The sequence below is a fragment of the Phyllopteryx taeniolatus genome, chromosome 22, assembly GCF_024500385.1.
Source record: "Phyllopteryx taeniolatus isolate TA_2022b chromosome 22, UOR_Ptae_1.2, whole genome shotgun sequence".
NCBI classification, from domain to species: Eukaryota; Metazoa; Chordata; class Actinopteri; order Syngnathiformes; family Syngnathidae; genus Phyllopteryx; species Phyllopteryx taeniolatus.
The window spans coordinates 7,995,286-8,013,508 of record NC_084523.1 but is presented as its reverse complement, the minus strand read 5'-3'; the positions used below and the strand labels follow the sequence as shown (position 1 = coordinate 8,013,508).

The following is an 18,223-nucleotide window of genomic DNA, read 5'->3' as shown; positions in this document are numbered from 1 at the left end:
GTCTAAACCCTGATCCCCGTGCGTCCTTTATTCACCTACTGTGCAATATTCACGTGTTTGGTACTATCCTGTGCAATATTGAATGTGTCTGTGCGATAAACCATACGTACACTGTGCAATTAGATGACTCAGACCACAATTCTATTCATCTTCTTGCAATATCATCTTTTGTTTTAAATATCTTTTGATCTTTTTTCTTATTCAATTTTTTAAACTTCATGTTTGCATTGGAGAAGGCGCTGCTTTTAATCTCATTGTACATGTGCATAGTGACAATAAAAGGCATTGTATCTTATATACAATTAAGAAAGGAATATAAGCGTCCACAGCCGTGAATGAGTTAAACAGAATCAATTTTAGTTTCCTTTTGATACTTTATGCACAAGCACACCTTTTCGATTTCTCCATTATTTCTCAATAACAAAAGAGTAGACTAGAATAAAAAGCATTTCATCAGATTATGGTGTTTTAATTTAACACATGAATAAGTGAATTCCAAGTGAGAAAAAGGGGTTCATGTTTGTTGAATCTCGACCACTTTGTACATTGGACTGTCGCTTGCTTGGTGCTCGGTGGAATCGCGCCACGTAAGCAGAAATTGATCTCGTCATGTTTAGCGCAAGCATTTGTTGTGTAATCTATATTTTTGTACTACGCTACCCGGATTATGCGCCAGTGGATTAAAGGAAGGCGGGAAGGTGACTTCAGCCTGTCACCAAATTGGGTATTTTCTTCTTCTACACACACACACACACACACACACACACACTTGTCCATCCTTTTCTAGTTTAATTCTCCGCCCATCCATCCATGCATCCATCCATGCAGCCGCTCCCTTATCAAGCTCCTGTTCTGTTCTCCAGTGTTCTGCGCTGACATTAAGCCGCTTAGTGCTCGTCTTGTGGTGGTGGATGCCGAGTTTTACTGTCATTCCCTATAAACAGGTACTTTGTGAGTCGCAGCCTCGGCGACTGCTTTCTGCTGCGCGCGCCGCTGTGATTTATGTGCCCACAGCCTGCTAACATAATGCACGCAGCATCGCGGGCAGCTCTCCAAACCCACAATCTGAGCCCATGAATTATTCCCCCGTCGATGCGTACACGCTCCAGATATTTTGTCTATCTTTGCCGTTGTGCTGCGGTTGTCTTCTTTTTCATCCGGTTTGTAATTTAGACAAGGGGAACTTAGGTCATTATCAGGTGAGGATTATTTGTGTGCGTCTCCATGGAGAGTAATAAAAAATAAAAATAAAGGACAAAGCCATTTCTGGAGCAACTTTGTAACTCACCTGACATGGCTCCATGTCATCCCCCCCCCCCCCCCCCCCCTTTTTTTTGAAGATGTGGACGACTTCATAATGGTTGTGACGACATAGCTGATGGAGGATCCCGGAAGGATGCCTCCTGGGGTGCACCAAGGCATGGCAGAGAAGGCTGGGGAAGTTTGTTACACTCCAGCGAGATTATTTAAAAAGTGAAAACTTGTCGTTTGGATTTGAGAAATATCTTTTGTTATATCAGGCCAATAACTTTATTGACCACACCTCGTATATTTTGATCAAAATGTTTTAAATTCATGCGGGGGGTCGTTGAGGCAGCAGACTAGAAATATTACTTAACATGAAAGCCGATTATGATGCGACTCCATTTTACCAATTCCCTTTGGTATCTTCTCTTTTGTCTTCCTTTCCCGCCTGGAGCTAGTTGGGAGTATGCTAAAGCTAATTCTTTAGCGTGGATGTATAGCTCCTGCTTTTGCATTTTTAATTCCATCTGATATGGAGCCGGAGGGATTTGGTTGGCTCCTCTTTGCCTCTCGTGTTCGTGCCTTCGGAGTTGACCTTAGAACGTCTTCACATCCGCCGATTGCCTCCGGGTGGCTGCATTGATGCCTCCCGCACCCCGGTTGAGAGCCACCGGGTCAGCTGAACACACAGCGGTCAATGCTAAACATGTAATGATGTCATGTTTGCCATTTCCTTTGCCCATCACTCCCATTGTGTCCCTGCCTTTTCTTTGTCTCCTGTCCCTTGCTTTCTTCTGTTCATTTCATCAGGCTTGCTGTTTGTGACCAACAGCTCTGCCGTCAGGCTACTGCAGAGCACCGCTTGACATGGATATGAGATCTGTCAATCATAGTGTTCCAAGGAAATCAGCTCGATGCTGTTAACCACAAGCAGTCTCATCAAGTCTTTCTGGCACCTTCTGTGTGTTTAGTCCATACCTCTCACCCGCCTCCCTGCCAGAATATTCCGAAAGAAGCCGGGAGAACTGAATTCATTTCTACAGATTCCTCAAGTGGTGCATAGTGGTGCCCTTTGACCGCGGAGCTTGTAAGAGGCGTGAAACACTTGTTGACATCCAGACTCAAACGCCTGCCAGTGAGAAAACAAGACGGGAAGTAACGTCAAAGCACCGTTTTATGTATCTATTTATTTTTGTTTAACCAGTTTTGCAGCTGGTTGACACCCACGCGATAGTGTGCGGCTGCCCACGCACTGCAATGCAAACGCCAGCGGTGACTTTTTATGAGATTCCGCACTGTTGACCAGCTGAGGAATCGTGCTAGTTGGTTTCACACTGTCCTGAACCAAAGGGAGCCTATTAGCATTAGCAGGCTAATCTAGTTGCAGATGCAGCTGTCAGATCATCAGGGGACAGACAAACAGACGCTGAGAGTCACTCATCCAGGGTCAGGTACTTTATGTTGATGCAATACAGCGTGAACTTTAAAGTGACCACACATACACTTTAAGAGGGTGAATTACTGGAGTCAAAATCAGTCTTGGCGTTTGATTAGAAAATAATCTCTCACCTTTTACTTAATGGACTATTTTCATTAGTAGTAAAAAAAAAAAAAAAAAAATGTATGCAGCCTTTAAAATTTTAATTTGGTCCTTAAGCATTCACTTGAATACGTTGCACGCTCCACTTCCCAACGACTTTCTCGTTGACATTTGAGCAGTCACAGTTCTCAGGTGAGCCTCTTCATTCATGACTGCTATCTTAAATTTCCAAAAGCAGGACAGTTTGGTTCATTGCTGTGGTATGCATTTCGCTTCCTGACAGTTTCCGGCCAGACGGTTTCTCCTTTTCAGTATTGGTAACCCGTTTCCATACAATTTTCTCAGTAGTGCTTGAGCATTCGCAATTGTCAACCGACCGTCTTCATTCGTGGCGACTAACATCAGCTTTCACAAGCAGGACCGTTTGTTTAAATGGTATGGTCCTTTGTTTTCTTGTCAGAGCTCTAGCAATCACAATTCTCAACTTTCTTCTTCAGACTTGGACGGATGTGTTCTCCATGCTTAAATCAGAAAACCTGTTGGTTTTGCCATTGACATTATCAAAAAAGCACTTAACGATTTTCCCCTTCAAAGTCTTACCTGCATTCTGTAAGCCCTTCAAAGCGGTGCAAAAGGCGAATTCACCCAATAAACTTGGGATGTGAAAGGAAGTCGCAGAGGAGGTGATAAAGCTTGAAAAGGCCAGTCGTGTAAAATGAGTGAGTTTGGCAGCGCGCTCAGACATTACACCCACAAAGGCTCCTTAATTCTCCATCACTGCGCTATCGCCGCTCGCTTGTTGCCATTTATTTCCCATCGCTTGTCAGCCACGTCACCATTATGTCTCTTAAATATACCCAAGTGCAACAATGCAGGCTGATTTATGGGACAATGTATCTTAAAGAAACAAGGAATGAATAAAAGAGCTGAAGAGCGTAGATTAGTGGCGATATTTTATCAACGACAGAGCAACAGTCGATGGATGAGAGATTAAAAATGACAATGTACTTTATAATATCTGATTTATTCATCCAGGTGACTGCCTCAGTGTGTTTCTCATCGTCTAGTCGGCCTATCCGGTAATCCCAAAAACCCTTTTCCGGCTTTGTTGGGTTCCCTAACACCCATCCCCCCCCCCAGTTTACTTGAACATATGTGCAAACCACGCCCGGCCGAGCATATCATTCGACCTGCCCCTATGCTGCAATCCCAAAGGATCTACCCACCCCCTCCCCCGCCAGCCCCAACCCCCATGCTTGGGGCTGGCTAACCGGCACACTGCGTGGCCTCGTCCCTGAATTCACGTTGACCTTTTTATTACCCGCTTGGCAAACCTCCCACGTCGCCACTTTTTCTGTATTCCTCTGAGAGAGTTTCTGTCACGCCACCCGCCCTGCAAAAAAAGTTCTGAGCTCGGTCCTTTCATCGGGCGTGTTTTTCCCGCTCACGTTTCCATGTGTGCATCCACAGGTGGGAAATTACCGGCGCGCCGTCTCCAGCAGAGTCATTATTCTCACATCGTTTGCTTTTGCTAAAAACAGATGGCATGCAAAAAGTCACAAGGAGACGAGTAAAGTTTTATCGTACCGCCTTGCTGCCGAGACGTGGGAAAAAAAAAGGTATCTTTTCAAACACCTGACTACATTTTACTCTGAAGAAAGCAAGGCAAACTTGCTGCTAATCGCAACTGTTTGGTCAGTTATATTTCAGTTAACTCAAACTCAAACATTTTCCAACAGTTTCTATGTCAAAGTTTCCATTTGGTGGTTATCACACTCAAATTAGCCGAGGTATCTTCTTTGGAATTTTAACGGCTAAACACAAACCTTATTGATATAGCAGGAATTCATCACAGCCAATGTGTTGTCTTGTGATATTGCTTTAAAAAAAACAACTTTTTATGGATTGAATGGGAAAGCAGAGAAGTTTGGTGTAAGGTCAGGAATCCTAATTTAGCATATCAAGGTCTTGCATAGCCATGTTTTTCACATCTTTGGCTTTACAATTTCTCACCACCTTCCGCTCACAATCCAGTTTCCTCCATCTCTGATTTTAATTTTTTTTCCTTCCGATGCCTCTCCGTGGTATCGAAGGCCTTTTGGTTCTGCAAACTTCACACATGAAAGATGTTGACATTTTGGTAATACACCAAAGTTGTTGATCTGTGTCAGGACTTTGACCTTGTTGTGTCTGCAGGGAGTCTTCTCATCTCGTTCCGTCTGTGTGAACAACATTTTTTCACCCCAGTCAGTGCACAGTAGTAAAATGGATGCCGGGGTGAACTTTTACACGTCACTAACTCTGTTAGGAACTTATTATTTGTTTTTGCTAGTGGCTTTAGTGATCAGCGTCTCCTTCAATGGGTCTCATCATCTTGCTGGTGAATGCCCGGTGTGATCACATTGCAAGACATTTCGACCTGCTTTTCCCCAATTCATCGAGCATAACAGCTGTTGTCAAATAGTACCTCGTGCAAATATTTTAGCGTCATGGGGTCATTTTCCAGACGCACAGAGTGTAACGCAGCTCTATCAGATCCATTTTCGTTTCGATAAAGTGGGCGGGGTAAACTCAGGCGTCTGCTGTAAACACTGTCAATCAGTATTCCCCGCAAAGCTTCTCTTACATACCCCCTGCCTGGGTGCTTGACCTTCACGAGTCAGGACACCCTCACACAAACGGCTCCAAGAGTGAATGCACTGATGGCTTGCATGCTTGAGGGAGTCATGAATTAATACCCAGAGAAGGACACCACTGTGACCAGTTATCCCTTTCTATGACTGGTTAAGAGGGTCTGTGGCGTGGAATCCCAATGTCCCTTTCCATAAGCGCCATTTGAAAATGAAATAAATGCATGAAGATCTATGCGATGGGGCTATCAGCTTTTGATGTTGTAACACATTTAAAAGTCTCTGTTTTAGTTTGAATGGCAATGACATCCATAATTTTTATTGGCAAAAATCCACAGCTGCTTTGCACGGAATTATCGTTTAATATGATTAGCTTATTTGATTTACACGAATATGCACTTTACGCCGTTTACTCTTTAATCAATTACCAATCACTTTAAGAGGGCAAAACATGTATTTATTGATCCAAACTACAGGAAGAAATAGCAGAAGTGGGTGGCAGTGTGCCCAAACAATTTAGTACTTACAGCAGTCCGGGCCTGCGAACACACAATTCACTTTAATGGTTGCGTGAATGAGTTTTAGAGTCTGGTGAGTGGCTCTGATGATTCCACAGGTAAATGCTGTGGGTTTTTAAAAAGTTTTTTTTATTTTGTAGCACCTGTTATATCCAATAAGCAGTTATGTTAAAGTGACACAAGTGCTTTAGTGACAAGCATGTCACCCTTGAGGTGAGACGTGATGGAACAAAAAAAAATGAGTAAGGCAGGTGAAAAGTCAACATTACTCATTTTTGGGTGTAATTTAACCTAACCGTAACCTACACTGTAGCCTAATCCTAACCCTAAAGCCTGACCCGATCCTAGCCATTCTACCCTAAATGCACTCATTATTCTGACGAGCTCGTTTTACTGCAGCATTGAATATTTTGCTGGTCTTAAGCGACATTGTATTTCTCTGGGACATTTCATTGGTGATTAACCATAGCAACATCAAATTATATACCGAACGTTCAGGCAGCATTCGTGGCTGAGGTGGAATTACACGCCACATGCAGTTCCCTCCAAATGTATTGGAAGGCCAAGGTCAATTTCTTTGTTTTTGTCGTATACTGAAGACATTTGGGTTTCAGATCAAAAGATGAATATGAGACAAAGGTTCAGAATTCCAGCTTTTATTTCATGGCATTTCCCGTGACGAATGCAACAGTCTGGTGAAGTCAATGGGTCGCAGGCTTGATGCAGTTATTGCAAGTTAGGTCTCTGCCACCAAATATGACATTTTGTTCAATTTAAGTTATGCATGTTCCAATACCTTTGCTCACTTGAAAAGTGAGTGGCTGCAAACAAAAGGTGCTCTGTCCTGAGGTCTGTAGCATATCTAGATGTAAATGAAATCAAAGATGGCACTCTGAACTTTTGTCTCATATTCATCTGCAATCCAAATGTCTTCAGTATACAACAAAAACAAAGGAATTGACCTAGCCCTTCCAATACTTCGACTTTCCATGAACCTCGCTCACCGTCCGTGTTCGACAACTTGGAAACAAAAGCTAATTCAATCAGGCGCGTGGATTTGCAAAGCTTGACACAGAGAAACTCACTCTAATCCAATTGTGTCACTTTATGTAAGTGTCCACACACTGACATCTGCATACGCACACACCTTTTGTGTGAATGCTAAAACACTTTTCCTGGACCCAAATTCCCATCTCCCAGCCAAAAGCCTAGCCGCATTAAAGAGAGAAGGGGGTGTAAGCAGGTGGTGTGAAGAAAGTTCTCTTGGTATTGAGTCTTTTTTGTAATGGATGCACGCTGTGATTTTTATGTTCTTTTTCATCCATCTGTGCGCTCCCTTAACCTGACATTTCAGTGAAGATTCCGAAGGCTTTGGTCACCAGCCGCTGAATGGCAACAACCTTCTCAAGGCTCGCACTGTCTCTTATTGAGCTTTTATCATCTTCAACATCCGCAGTCGAGGTTGTAAATAACATAAGGTGAATGGTGACATAAAGGTTATAAAACCTTTTTTTCCCCCCCTTTCATTTTCGAGAAGCATTTGTCCTTACTGACTTGTGATCATGATTGTTTTACATTTAAACATATTTTTGAAGATATTTGAGGCAGGTCTCTGCACATATTTACCACAAATATAAAATGGTATACAATCTCCTGATGCACTGTTATAGTTTTGTGAATGTGAGATATGAGTCAACCATTTTTGAAAGAATTTAGTTTTATATCATCTAAAAAAAAAAAAAAAAAAGGAAGCACAAAACAAGCCAGTCAATGAAGGTAGGGTATATTATTTTCAGAATTTATAAATGATAAAATAAAAATTCAATTAATTTATGGTCCCAACTCCTACTAAAATCTACCGAACACAGGCTCATCAGTTTTGTAAAAAAAATATACATATGTCAAAATGCCAATGAAAAAGCCAGACAGGAACATTTGGGATGCTCAGGAGCCAACGGAGAGCAAGGACACAGGCTGTAATTACGCCGCTAAAGCAGTGAACACCATTGTTCCAGGGAGAATAGTGTGAATACATCCACGCTTTTGTGTGTTGTGAGAAGGCTTGCTGATAAAACAAATTGAAGTGTGCGCTGAGGCACTGTAGGATAGACTGTCCATTTACAGAAGGAATTGCACAAGTCGTCTTGGTAGACGTCGCCACAATGTCTCGCGTTTGTGCAAACAGATCATATTTTGCACGCACAGTGAGTTGTTTGCCATCGTACAAGCGCCCGTTTTGGATGCTTCGCGGAAATAAAACACGATGACAACTAATAATGTTGGTGATGAGATAAGCGCGAGGAGGCTCTCGATGGAAGTACATTTGCGGCTAAATCTCCTGAACATCATTAAAACTAGTTGCAGATTATAGCAAGTGAATAGAAGCCGAACTTTTCAGAGCTTTAGTCCGATGTCAACTATTTATTTACTCTCGTAATACGGTTTGAAATCAAACTGTTGCAGCACGTGATCTGGACTTAGCTACTTCCGATCTTCCGACTTAGGGAATACAACAGCCCCCAAAACAGATAGCATGCTAGTCATTTGCCAGTCGCTAGCTTGTTAGGTCAGCTGTAAAAAGGATATGGTTGAAATGCAATGGAGCTCTTGATTTGATCTGAAGCTATCTAAAACAGGTTGCACCGGTACCAAAAAAATCTAAGCTACCAATACACTGTTGTGATTCGTCTCCATCTTCCATCGCGCGTGACATTTGTTTGTTTCCTGTATCGATTCACATAGCACCGCGGGCTCCCCCTCCACCGGCTCATGATTGATGCCTTCATATGTGGCCATATTACATTCATGACATTTTAAGGTATGTGATCTCTGTGAGCATCATCAATTATTCACCCTGACTTGTTTTTCAGTGTGTTTATTGACACACAACATTTACTCCTGCTAAGACCGAAGGTGCTCTTCAATATTGAGAGCCTTTGTGGGGAATTTCTGTGCCTCTTCTTCCTAAATAGTTGCCACCTCCAACTTTGGAGTACTGCACATTTGCGGTGTGTAATGACTATTGATTGCTGTTGCGCCAGGGTGAGTGTGAGTTGCCTCACACTAGTCCCACTTCAGGATGTGAGGCCCCAGTTCATTTTAACGACATCAAGACGGAGTCAAATCGGGCGTGGCTTCACACCTGCTTCACCAGGTGATTGCAATTATCTGCGTGGCTTCCTCGTTGTTATTGTGGCATGGATGTTCTGGCCTTGTCTGCAGGAAGAACTAGTTCAATTAGCAGTGGATGTTCAAACAAAACCATTTTTTTCCTAGCTTTGTTTTCCATTTGTTTATGTGCTTACTTACGCTCATTATCCCTGTGATTATGTGTTGTGGTGGCTGCCAGTTAATAACACACCATGGTGGCAAAGTGAGCATGAAGGCTTTGAAAGGAATGGACACTCGCCCGAGCATGATTAATTGTTGGATGGAGAGTGGCGAATGTATGACCGTGTAATTAGGAGAATTTTGACTGATAGTTGAGGGTGTGAAGTGGTTTGGCCCCCGCCGTAGAACTTCGAGAGGAAGATGGAGTGGCGAGGACACCGTTATTTAATCTTGGAAATCTAAAGGGAGTTGTTCTCCCTCTGCATTCCCTCAGTGGGACATGCCCGGAACACCTCATCTGGCTCCTCTCAATGCAGAGGAGGAGCGGCTCTACTCTGAGACCCCTCTCGATGACCGAGCTTCTCACCCTTTCTCTAAGGGAGAGCCAAGGACACGTTCCAAAGGAAACTCATTTGGGCCGCTTGTATCCGCCATCTTGTCCTTTCGGTCACGACCCACAGCTTGTGAACATAGGTGAGGGGGGGAACGTAGATCGGCCAGTTTTGGCTCAGCTTCTTCTTCACCACCACATGCCAATACATAGTCTGCATCACTTGTCCCACAGATTCTCATTTGCATTGGATTCCATACGGTGTTTTCCCATAGCCTACAGACAAAATTACTTTTCAATGTCATCATTCCAATGCGAGCAACTATCAGCATGATCATGTCATAAAACCTGAAAGTTCACCCTGATGTTTCGTATACATACTGATGTTTTATGGAACAAATGGGGTGCAAAAGCATTTGAAATATCTAGAGGAGGGCCGTAACCCCTGTGGCAAGATAATCTTAGTCCAGTAAGTACAAGATGCCGACAATCTATCACTGATGTAACCCTCAGGTTCAAATGATTGAGGCTTGGCTCGCTGACTGTAGCACTCGAAGCAATGGTGATGTGCAGTATGACCATGAGGCAGAAGAATATTTGATGGCATACCCCCCCCCCACTCACAATCATCTCACTCACTATCAATAATCTAACCTCTGCCTGAGGTGTATAACAATATGATGGAATGGAAGATATGTTGTAATGAATGTTTCCTTTTTTTTTGTGTTATTGTGTGGCATGTTTATGACCCTTATGGTGCAGCAGACCTTGCCCATTATACAAATATGTCCTTAATCCACGTATCAAAGACCATCAGTTGTTAATATTCACATCATTCCGTGTGCGTCTGAAATACAACAGAAAATAAGCCCGCGGTAAAGGAATAAAACGCGAGGTTGGGAGTGGTGGGTTGAGGCGAAATAACATTTCCATCAGCGGGACTGCTCATGAATATTATAATTGTGTGGTTATAGAATGGGAGTGCTGCTGGTGGTGGTGGTCGCGCTCAGTGATTGACTTTGAGCGAAGGCCATCTCACGTTTTGAATGAGCTGAACACCAGCGACAAGAAGTACTAACGGCATTTGTGAGTTCAACGTGGAATACAGCTGATTCCTTCAGGCTACTTTGCCAAAAAAAAAGGCAAAAATATCTCTGCCCATTTTATCAATTTTAGTAATCCAAGGTTTACCAAGGGAAGGCCGGGGGTCCAGTCGCTCTTCCACGGTAGTCTCCACTTTTAATGTGGCTTTAATTTGCACAGAGAGCCCCTGAAGTGTCTGGGAGCCTTGGACACAGGTGATTCTTTAAATGAAGCACCAATTACCTAATAGCCTCACAATTCCTGCCACTCAGCATGCTATCTGCCCAATCAGGAACCTGCTGCGATGGAGACGCTTGACTTTGTGGGCTACTCTTGCCTGGCTTGAGTCGTTTAACGCTTCCATCACCCAGAAAGGGTTTAAAACATGTTTTCGTCATGACTCAGTCGGTGTCGGCAGCTATTCTGGCTCACTGGGCGGGTGAAATTGGTGAAACTGAAGTCTTTGGGTCGATTTAACTGTATCAAATTAAATGAGATTAGTGCCAGGCAGGTAGAAGATGAGCAGATTTTACAGATAACAAAGACCAGAGGAGCCAAACATTAAAAGGCAGACTGAACTTTGAAAGCAAAATCACTTGAAAAGCAGCAGACGTTTCTGTCTGACTGACTGCATGCACCATGCGATTCTTTATGCTCTTTGATATTTTCTATCCATATTTAAATCTCCCCACATTCTGAAGCACAGTCTCTAGATTTCAACCTGATGACTTTTAATCAATGTTGCAAAACACCATTTGTTTGCAGACATTGGCAAATTGAGCATCCAATTAAGTCAAGAGTGTATGCCTTTAAATACAACTTTAGAAATCATGTTTACTTGCAGCGATTGCTTTCTCGTTGTCTGAGACCTTTCAAGACTCAACCGTCAATCATTTTTGTACAACGACACGGACCCGTGATGATATAACATCAATTAGCATATGGGGTCTAAATACAGATATTTTATCATGACTGTGGGTTTGAAGAAATCCTCATGTCTGCATCGCGCATGACAATGAATGCCTTATATAAGATAACCGTCGATACTTTGTCCACTAGGCATTTGCCGAAACCCCTCGACGTGACCCACCGTCAGGTTGCCGTGGCCTCAAATTACAGACCCGAAAGGACCATCAGATGAATCCGCGGCGCTCTTAAACGGCTTCAATCAAAACCATCATGAGGGAGTGGGGTGGTGGGGGGTTATTGCAGAGCTCTTGTAATATATTGCACCAGTTGTAGTGCTACTCATTGGGTGGGCATTCAAGTGCAAAATGCCCACAAACACAGATGTAAAACAAAGACAGCAGACAGCAAAGTCATGATGCCTTAATGGGCCTTTGAGGATTTGACAATTATTTCTTTTAAGTAGGACGTTAATCCCTGGAGGTGGAAGATGATTGGCTGCGATTTGCTACTTGCACTACAACCTCAAATATCTTGGGAGTAGTATCCTTCAAAACAATGGGGCAAATCCTTTGAAAAATAGGCTTAAAACTTTTACAGAAGCAGCATTCCCAAGAACCTTTAACACTGTGCACTCCCAAAGACAAAAAAAGATTGTTGTCTGGTACTCCAAAACAAAATTGTAATTGAAAAAAATAATGGTAAATGGACCTCAGCTACATTGTAAAACATAGCTCATTTTTGTAAGCGCTTTTTAGTAATGTAGTGAAACATGATCCTGAAAGGTTTTGTTATTTAAGGTGTGTGCATAGGGGAAAGGGGATGTGCTAACTGACAGATGCAAATCAGGTCTAAATCCAATCGTGTAATTCAATGGAAAATGGCTTCATAATATTTGCTATGAAAAAAACTGCAGATTAATGCTAAATACGTTAGTTTTGCAGGGTCCATTCTTAATTTAGCCTCATATCTATATGCTAACTTGTCTTTCTGAAGGCTCGTAAAAATCCCTTCATCGTCGCCACTGCTGAGATATCATCATCGTTTGCATCTAACGCTGCTGCTGTGTGAGTGTTTTTTTTTATTTTGCCGCTAAAGCAACATTTGAAAATCGATGTTTCAAACCAAGCAGGTCCTTTCCTATTCAAGCGCTCACATTATCTAATCGCCGCTTGATTTGCGGGGGCATATCTAAGTGGAATCAAATAATCTTTGCAGCTCCCGCAATACCTCAAGCATTAGGATTCTGCATCGGCGAGCCTGAGTGGACTGCTAATGTGCCGGCAATTGAGATCTTAAGTGTCCTTTCACACTTTAATCAAATTGATAAGGCGGTCCGACTGCAAGGGCAATCTGGCTGTCCTCTGTGCGGCGAAATCGTCGGAATCTTCCATCCTGTATCTTTCGGTGTCTCTCCTCCATTCTCTCGAGGTAAATCAATTACACTTAAATTGCTTGAATGGATTGTAGCCTTTTGTGGTGATTCAACCAGACAATGAACCCGAATAACCTCATAATATTTGGACATGACAGCCATCAATACGGTATTTGCATTGCATCACAAAATCTCATGGGCTTTTCAGAAATGCACGTCAAATGTGTTCATCTTTCATTTCAGGGACACGTTTGAATGCTTCGGCTGTGTCTTCTCTGCACTCATTGGAGTTGAAAAGTGTAGTTATTGGGTTGAAAAAGGCTCAGTCGGAGGATGAATAATCCAGAAGATTTCAAGGTTTTTAAGAGAATTGTAACAGGGAGCACTGAAAGGGAACATGAACCACGTTGTCGAAGGGAATTGTTCCAAAATGAAAAATAGGTTTGTGTCTTTTGTCCATTCAGCATTCAAACTTGACCTAAAGCCAACCAAATCGCACCAGAGATCAACTGCAGCCTGACCGGTTTTCAATTGGACTCTTGCTTTGAACGTGACCCTTTACTTTCAAGGTCATTTGTTTTGATTAAGGACGATTGAGAGGCGTCGTACATTTCAGTGGCTTCATAGTTTCCTTCTCTCTGGAGATGACACATTTTTATTATCAACATGCGGTGCCAGCCCACGCTTTCTGCCATCTTTCTATCCCTGTCTGGATCATGCATCTCTGCCTGCTGTTTGCTGCGATAAAGCCGACGGAGATCAAAGTCTGAGTTTACATAATGATGAGGGAGAAGAAGACACGAACGGTACAGAAGAGGGAAAGGCACTGTGGATTTGGTTAAATGCAACGTTGACACTTTACCTGAACCCCCTTTTCTTTCCAATCGAGACTATTTTACAGCCTGGACCAAGTAAACAATACTTCAAGATGCTGCTCTGTTCAAACATTGCTAGAAGTACACTCCTTGGGAGCCAAACCAAGAGCTGCATCGAAGGTTCCAACTGAATGTGGTTGCTTTCTAATATTCTGTCCATCTCTAACCATGAAGGTCAGCAATGCGACTCGCCCTCATCTTTACGGTGACTGATGTTGGTTCGCTCCCTTCCATGGAGGGGTTTATATTTCCTTTATCAGTACTGAAACAAGCAATGCGCCACAGTGTTCCTCTAGTCTGGTGCTAAAAATCCCCCAGGTGAATGTCAGACAGTCCACTGAGACTCATAGAAGCTCAGCCAACGGTGTGTCCGGAGGAAGAAAAATATGTCCGACTGGTACGAGAATGGAGTTTGACAGATCAAAACAAAGCGACCTCCAGATGCCTCATCTAAATGAGCGCGGAGCAGGGAGGTATTTCAATTTTTCACTGATTGTCTTGCAGGATCCAGACAGGTTGATTGGAGAGCCGTACTGTAACTCTGACAATTCCCTCTCTCCTCATCGCCGATCTGCCTTTTCTCCTCAGTCCAGCCTCTGATGTGTTCTCCTTTCTTTAACACGCTCTTGTGTTAATTCTTGTGCTTTTTTAAAATTGTCTATTCCCTTCAATGACAGTGGTTTAATGAGCTTTTCTTACACTGTCTCTCTAAACCAATCTCTTTACCTCCATCTGGGTGGGCTTTTCTTCGAAAGCGTGCATTACTGCTGCTGCATTTGCCCCGTTGCGTTAACCCCTGTGGGACTCTTGTTTCACTTTTGTTTGGCAGCTTTTGTTGGCACGTTTGTTGTACTAGCTGTAATGTGTTTACTGGACATGGGTGAAGAGAGGCAATTTATGACTTGCACAACAATACAGGAACCCGGAGTCCTGCACTTACAGTAGATGTCACAGGTGTCTGCAGTTGTGCGAATGTGGCACCGTTCTGTCGTTACGTGCCACATTGTTATTAGTGATTGTGTTTTCATGAATCCCTGGACATGCTTTCATTTTCACCCGTTCAAAGTGGGGGAAAAAAACACAAAGCTTGCTCACTGTTCTTACATCTGCATCAAAAAAGGCATGCAAATCCCTCATTATCAACAACATCTATGGGAATTCTCTTTACAAATACTCATACCTGTTGCTTTAGTCTGATTGGGAAACTTGGGTGTCGTAAACAGTGTCACATCAGAAGACGGCCCGCAGGTGGCCAGGAAGTGAACGATCCAAATCTGATTAGCGTGTTCACCTTTTAAATTTGATCTTGCGCGCTCTCTTGTTTATCCACCTCTCCCTCCCGGTGGTATTGATAAGAGGATGTATTATTCACAAGATGCTAGCTTTAACAACAGAGCTCATTTGGGTTTTACAGGCTCTTACAAGGGATCAGATGGATGGGATATGGAGTGTCATTGATGCTAATCAGAGCTTTGCACCTGCTCCCTTCCCTAAAGGATGTGTTGGATTTGATGGCTGGGTGTAATCATCCTCTTCTTCGGTCCCTTGAGAGGCATTTGGGGTGTTCGCTTCTGATCCCACCCCGTTGTTAATGATCTTCTCTTTTTTTGCCTCCCAACTTTGTAATCATGATGTTGCTTGACCAAGTTGTGGGAAATTCTAGAAAGCTGTGTGTGTGTAGGGGGTCGGTCGGATATGTGCTAACCGCATGCAAACAAACTCCACAAAGACATGCCCCAAAGTGGTGTGTTAAGAGTGGTCCAAGTTTGAATCGAACCAGGGACCAGTGAGCCAGCCTACACACCGCAGCATCGTACATGGATGTGACAATGACATCAGATAGAGATTTTTGGGGGGGGAGGTATGTTATCTTTTTTCCCTCAGGGACAAGATGGCTTTGTCAGTAGAAGCCAGTCAGAGGAGGAAGTCGCTTGATCCATCAACACGTGAGTGGGCAGCAAGTACAAGTGCATGTGCTTGTATGTGTCACAGAGCGTGTGACTTCTGCATCAGCGGCGCAGTGTGACTTTTGACAGTAACAAGCTCGGTACCTTACAAACTGCCAGACGGCGAAACAGAGATGTGGAAACTTGGTCTCTGCCAAGCTGCAGCATCTCAATCATGACGTCTGCCATGGTCCATGTTTGCCTTTTGTCTCCTTTTTCTACCTGCCTCTTTTCCTCTTGTCAGTGCTCTCGGTCCATGGGTCACAGCGTAATGTTATTTAATACAACAGTAGGTCAGCCAGGTTCACCATTACTTAGGAAATTGGGGTGGCCAGCCTTTTAACCTGCTCCTGTAGACAGTCCACATCCAAAATGGAACCATTCATACCATTATGTACATGTTTTCTTTTGCTATCGTTCTACAAGTGGCGGATTGTGGCCATTAATCCGCAAAATACATTAGGAAAACATTTTCGTTCTATCCTTCGTAGAATAAGGAAGCTGCTGCACTGGCACGTTCATTGTTGTCAAAGTGCTGCGGTTTAATGGAAAATGTTACACAATGCCACCGTTGACTTGACTGAGATTAATAGGCGACCCGATGGCTTTACCATAACAATGGCCGCTATCCATCAGCGGCGCAGTCCAATTGCATGTTTCTACGGAATAATCCATTACAGGCAACAAAGGGATCGGGGTGGCACGCTGTCATTCCGCCGCGCATCCTGTCCCCTGGGGGATCTAACTGCCTCCCTTCCTGCGCTAAGCTAGAACCACGTCAAACGCAAGGACAGCAGCGTTCTTCGGAATTGCTCGTCACACGCTGGCAGATTACAGCACCGGGTCCGTAAGAGTAATGGATTAGCTCGCCCTCTCGTATTAGCAGACTCGCACGCGACCTCTGAGGTTTGTGCGTTAGTGTTAATGTGACCAAAAGCGACCTTTGACTGGTGAGCTAATACTAACTGATCTTTAAAAATATATATATTCTGCTGTTCCAATGAATACATTTGTAGATGGTAGCTTTATTAGCATAGTCTCTCTGGGGTTGTAAAGCCAAGAGTCACAAGCCTCTTTCACACTTTCCAGCTAAGCCTGCTTTTTCCCCAGCTCACTGTCCTTGATACTCAGTGGGGAGTTGAAGTCGACCTGCAAATTTGCAGGCTTCCATCATAGTATCTGAAGTGTAACCAAGACGGAAAGCCTCGACCAGATTCTGACGTTTAACACTAACCACACTCCTTTGTGTTGAAATCTGAATGTGCAAAATAACAGCTATGTGAAGGATTGCTGGAGATCTCTTAATTGCTATTGACTGCGTTAAGGTTGGGGTTAGGAATCAGGAAAAAAAAAAAAAGTGAGATTTTCCTGCCTTTTCCACATGGGCATATGTCTAGCGTAAATGCCAACATACAAAAGTCGCGGATACACTCACATCTTCTGCCAGACGAGCTGGACCGAGACTCCACTACATCCATGCATCATCCAAATAATTATTTTCTATCTAAAACAGGAATACTGACTCTTTTATAATGCGACAAATCTCCCCAGTCCTTTTCCATTTTAGTTCCTTCTCCTCATATACGCTTACCAGCTTTCTTCATTCTTTCGACATCTACCTGTGTTCACGTCACTGTTCACGTCACCATCTATCCTATCATCTTTCTGCTTTGTAGTCATTTCAGAAACATGCAAATGGAGGCCTGTTTAAAGGGGAAAACAAAAAAGCACCAGAAGCTTCAGGGATCGATTGTTGCCAGCGCATCCATCTCTCTAAACGCTGACGCCCAATGTAATTAGAATGTTGCCGGAACAAGTGAAGTCCTTGAACCTACAGCTTTCCGTCTTCCCTCTCCCTGTTGCCATGGCTCTCCAGGCATCCGGTACAATATGTAGCGAGCCACCCGCCGCTGCGCTCCATTACAGTTTGAGAGCTGCCACTATTTGCACCCTCTCCCATTTTGCTCTTGAGAAAGTGTGTCAGGATTTTCCCTCCTTGACATCAAACACTGCAGCAGCACTTGTGACAGTGGTTGTTTTAACCACTTCCGGGGGTGAAAGGTAACCTCTGCATTTGGAGCTAGGGATCTCAATCCACTTAACTGTGAACAGATATAATAGAGACATTTCACAGGGAAACCTTAAGGGCTTTTTGGCAGACAGCCACATTGGTATTTGTTGGATTCTTTGGAATTTGTGTTTTAATGAGCTCCAGTAAATGAATCTCAATCACCTTATACATTTACAAAGAAAAACAATACAATCTGGTGTTCACCCAAGTCGGGGCTGCGGAGATTTTTCTGAAAAGGACTAATTTATTTTGAATGCTGATGGATAGTCTTCTTGTCGATGGATGGTTCAGAACTCTTTCCAACTCTTACTTCCAACGTATCTACTGTGCATTGCTAGTATTTGCTGGTACACTCCTTGCCTATCTTCTCATC

At 43.4% G+C, this 18,223-nt stretch overlaps 1 protein-coding gene across 8 annotated transcripts in view; it reads left to right on the top strand.

Moving 5' to 3' along the window:
* Positions 1–18,223, top strand: part of impdh1b (IMP (inosine 5'-monophosphate) dehydrogenase 1b) — a 114,857-nt gene that overhangs the window by 51,806 nt on the left and 44,828 nt on the right. The gene's annotated exons all lie outside the window — the stretch shown is intronic.